General features: G+C 46.4%; 1 non-coding gene across 1 annotated transcript; it reads right to left on the bottom strand.

Annotated features, from left to right (window-relative positions):
* Positions 1 to 2295: 2295 nt before the first annotated feature.
* TRNAG-UCC (transfer RNA glycine (anticodon UCC)) lies at positions 2296 to 2366 on the bottom strand. The gene has a single exon. It is a non-coding gene; the product is annotated as a tRNA-Gly (tRNA).
* Between the last annotated feature and the right edge of the window lie 2692 nt (positions 2367 to 5058).

The following is a 5058-nucleotide window of genomic DNA, read 5'->3' as shown; positions in this document are numbered from 1 at the left end:
TAATAATGATATTTTATTGCATTTTCGGTGGAAGTTTACACAGAAGTCTAGATTCCCATTCAACAATTTCTACACAAGCTGTTCAGTGACATTGGTTACACTCTTCACAATATGTCAACATTCTCATTATTTCTGTTCTGGCTGTTCTGTTTCCATTAATCTAGTTTTCCTGACCACTTATAATCTCATCTTTGTTTTAAAGTAATTGTTGATCATTTGGTCACATATAGGTGATTTATTAAAGGAGCATAGTACTTACAGATGATATTATTGTTTTGAGCCAATTTGTTATTTAGCAGTAAGGTGAACTCAGGGGTTAGTTTTGGTTCAAGGTTTGAAGAGTAACTCAGGGCAGTAGTCTCAGGGAGTCCTCCAGTCTCAACCAGTCGAGTAGGTCTGTTTTTTGTTTATTTGTTATTGTTTTAGGAATTTGAGGTTCTGTTCCACATTTTTCTCCCACTTATCGGGGTCCATCTATTGTGGTCGGTAGTGATAGCTGGGCACCATCTAGTTCTTCTGGTCTCAGGGTAGATGAGGCCATACATAGTTCATGTAGACTATTTGTCTTGGAGACTAGTTTTTTCTTTGAGTTTTTGGTCGCCTTCTTTCTCTTTTGCTCCCGGCAAGTAGATAGCAATAGTTGTATCTTAGACTGCATAGTTTTCAATGGCTAACTTTTTAGAAGTAGATTACAAGGCCTTTCTTCACACCCCTGGGTGGACTCAAACCTCCAACCTTCCAGTTAACAGCAGAGCATGTTAACTGTTTGCATCACCTAGGGACTCCTAGTCATGGACATTTGAGTTTTTTCTAATATTTTGCTGTTCAAACAAGAATACACTTATCCTCTGACAATGTTACCTTGTGTACATGTGAAACCAAAAAAAACCCATTGCCATTGAATTGATTCTGACTCATAGCGATCCTATAGAACAGAGTAGAACTGCCACATAGGGTTTCGAAGGATATAACCATTTTGGAAGCAGACTGCCACATCTTTCTCCCGCTAATTGGCTGTTGGGTTTGAATCACCAATCTTTAGGTTAGCAGCCAAGTGCTTAACAATTGTGCCACCAGGGCTCCTTGCACATATGAAAAAGGAGTTTTATTTGTTGATATATGTGTGTGTGTGGTGTGTGTGTGTGTGTGTGTGTGTGTAACATAAATATACCTAGAAGTGAAATTCTGGGTGATGGAGAACATACGTTGCCAAATAACTCTCCAGGAAGCCCAGCTCATGGCCACTCCCACCAGCAACGTTAAGGAGGGCCGGTCTCCTCACAGCCTCACCATCACACATCACAACTGTGTCTTTTCTGCCAGGCCCTGTGGCTCTTTTCATTTCCTGGGATCTAGAATTCTCCTCCTAAAGATGTCCTAACTCTGTTGCAGGACAGAACATTTAGATAGAAGAAATGCTCAGAGCTTTCCTTGGGTTTGCCCGAGTCCTGCCTTCCTCCGCAGGTCTCTGTGAAGGAAGCCAGCCCTGCCCAAGTCACATAGCCTGTGAGAGGCTGCATCAGTTAACTATCGCCATGGTGGTGCTGTGTAACAAACATCCATAAACTCTCTCAGAATGTGACAGTAGGCATTTATTCAGCTCATGGTTCTGTGGGTTGGCCAATCTAGGAAGGGCTCTGCTGGATGGTTTGGCTTGCACCAAGTGTTTCCCATCCTCTCTTGGGACCAGCAGGCCAGCTCAGGCATGCTATTCTCATAGAGATGGCAGGACACAAGAAAGCAAGCGCAGCCAATAACAGCATTTCACATTTCTGGGCATGTCATCTGCTAATACACCCTTAGCCAAAGCAAGTCCATGGCCAAGCCCAGCATTGATGGAACAAGTGAATGCACTCTTCCTACAGAATTCAGGCGAGGGGTAAATGTTACTGTGTTATGGATTAAATTGTGTCAACCAACCACCCTCCCCAAAATATCTGTGGAATCTTACCCCATACCTGTGGATGTAATCCTGTTTGGGAATAGAGTTTTCTTTGTTATGTTAATTACACTAACCCAAGTAATTGTTGTTTAGATGCTGTTGAGTCTGCCCATGGACTCATGGAGACCACATGCACAATGAAACGAAACACTGTTGGTCCTGTTCCATTCCCATGATCACTTACAGATTGGACCATTGTGATCCATGTGGGTTTCACTGGCTGATTTTTCAGAAGTAGATTTCCAGGCCTTTCTTCCTCGTCTAAGTTAGTGTGGAAGCTCCACTGAAATCTGTTCAGCATCATAGCAACAGGCAAGCCTCCACTGACAGACGGGTGGTGGCTGTGCATGAGGTGCATTGGCTAGGAATCGAACCTGGGTCTCCTGAGTGGAAGGCAAGAATTCTACCACTGAACCACCAATGCTCTTACTACTCAAGTAGGGTGGGTTCTAAACCTAATCACTTCTGAGTTATAAAAAGAGCAGATTAGACAGACACACGAATACACAGGGAAAGAGAAAAGCCACATGAGGATCGTCTACAAACTAAGGAACCAAGGAACACCCAGGACTACCTGCAAGGAAAGAATCAATATGGCTGAGACCTTGATTTGGACTTCTAGCCTCCTAAACTGTGAGAAAATAAATTTCAGTTTTTTAAAGCCACACACTTGTGGTATTTGTATTATAGCAGCACTAGGTAACTAGGGCATACAAGATCATCTGGTCCACCAAAGAGGCAGAGCCTGGACTTGAACTGCAATCTGCCCAACTCCAAAGCTCTGCAGAGATGATGGCACTCCAGCATGGGGAAGACTTGGGTCTCCCAGGTGATGAGAATTTCCCCAGAGCTCCTAAGCCTCCTCACTCCCCAACATTACAGCGGCCCTCAACTCTCACATGCCCACCCCACGTTCCTGCTCTCCCCTGGCCCACAGCAAGTTCTCATGACTCAAATCCAGGCCGCGTCACTGCCTGGCTGAAGGCCCTCAGTGCCCCCACCACGGTCGTTGCTGTTACCTGTGGGTTAAACTATAACCACTGGGGTCAGCATTCAAGGCTGTTCCCCACACACGGGAATTGGCTCATCTCACCCCTCTCTCACTTTGCTCTGCCCTCCCATCCTTCTCCCAGACCCCTGAAGGACCTGTCCTCACTCAAACACTCATTCTGTGACTGTGGAATTCCTGCAGAATTCCCTTCCCAACCTGGTCTTTCTCGCTGACCTTTTGTTGTTGTTGTTAGGTACTGTTGAGTCGGTTCCAATACATAACAACCCTATGTACAACAGAACGAAACACTGCCTGGTCCTGCGCCAACCTCACAATCATGCTTGAGCCCATTGTTGCAGCCACTGTGTCAGTCCATCTCGTTGAGGATCTTCCTCTTTTTCGTTGATCCTCTACTTTACCAAGCATGATGTCCTTCTCCAGGGACTGGTCCCTCCTGATTTTAACGTGTCCAAAGTACAAGAGATGAAGTCTCGCTGTCCTTGCTTCTAAGGAGCATTCTGGCTGTGCTTCTTCCAAGACAGATCTGTTCATTCTTCTGGCAGTCCATGGTATATTCAGTATTCTTCACCAACACCATAATTCAAAGGCATCAATTCTGACCGGTTAGTCATTCTCAAAACCCCGCTTAAAACACCACCTCGCTTTCAAAACTGCCCGCCCATGCCCCAGGATAGCTTGTCCCTTCCTCTCTCACAGCATCCCTCCTCAGAGAGACAGCCACATGCCCCTCAGGGGTCCCAGACTCAGATGTCTGCAGAGGCCAACACTGTTTACTGGCATAAGACCATAGAAAAAGGCATGCCAGCTGATGGTAGCCAACATTCCTGCTGTGGGCCTGTGCCCCGGCCGTACTAATTATGAATATTGTGAACATCACCCCAGCCAAAAGGGACTGCAGCACATCTGCTGAACAGTGATGTTGCCACATATGGGGGCCCAGATTTTCCATACTTGAGGAAAAACCATTAATCTGGATTTTTATGTGTAATCTTAGATGAGCTATTATTGTACAGCTCTCAAAATAATGCCTGGAACATAGTAAATGCTGTATAAGTATTAAAATAAATGGATGGGTGCATGGACGGATGGATGGATATATGGATAGATGGATGGGTGACTAGATAGATAGATGTTGGCCCCTGAATCATGGCAACCTCATGCACAACAGAACAAAGCACTGCCCAGTACTGCACCATCCCCATGATCAGTTGTGGATCGGACCATTGTGCTCCACAGGATTTACACTGGCTGATTTTCAGAAGTAGACCTCCAGGCTTTCTTCCTAGTCTGCCGTAGTCTGGAAGCTTTGCTGAAACCTGTTCGGCATCATAGCAACATGCAAGCCTCCACTGACAGACAGTGGTGGCTGTGCATGAGATGCACTGTTCGGGAATCAAACCCAGGTCTCCCACATGGAAGGTGAGAATTCTACCATGAACTACCAGTGTCTATAGATGGTAGGTAGGTAGGTAGGTGGGTGGGTAGATGGGTAGATAGATAGAAAGATAGACACAGAGAGAGAGAGAGAGATCTTTTTGAGAAGTTGTCAAATTTTTTTTAAAACACTCTACAGACAAAAGCAAGCTTTTCTCAGGCACATTTGACCCGAAGTCTGCTGTTTGTGTCCTCAGATATGGTAGAACTGCCCTGTTACTCTGGGGAGCCCCTTGGAGGAGAAGTGGGGGGTTGTGCTGTGTGGCCTCCTGCCCAGAGTGGACATGAGGATGCCCTACCTGCTCAACCCCACTCTGCACTCCCGCCCTCCCTGCCTCCCTGAGCCCCTCTGGGCCAGGTAGAGAGAATGGGGAAGAGCTGAGGGGGACAGGCCACAGAGAGAAGGTGAATTGCCTCTGTCTTGATGAAGTTGTCTCTGCAGTGCTCAAGAGAGATCTAAAAAGGCTCCTGGTCTTCAAGAAGTGTCTTATTAATGTGTCCCTCCTCCCATCGCCACAGCTAGTGCCCCAGGCCAGGCATTGCCATGGCTCCCTTGGACTCCTAGCCAGCCTCCAGCCCCCATTCTCTCCTCCTTTAGTGTGTATGACCACGTCACTGTGCTCCCAAAAGCAACCCCCAGTGAGTGGGCCGCGTTATCAGTGATGTTGTA

The sequence above is a fragment of the Trichechus manatus genome, unplaced genomic scaffold (assembly GCF_000243295.1).
Source record: "Trichechus manatus latirostris isolate Lorelei unplaced genomic scaffold, TriManLat1.0 scaffold00011, whole genome shotgun sequence".
NCBI classification, from domain to species: Eukaryota; Metazoa; Chordata; class Mammalia; order Sirenia; family Trichechidae; genus Trichechus; species Trichechus manatus.
Note: the sequence above shows the minus strand (reverse complement) of the source record. Positions and strands in the feature narration are given on the sequence as shown.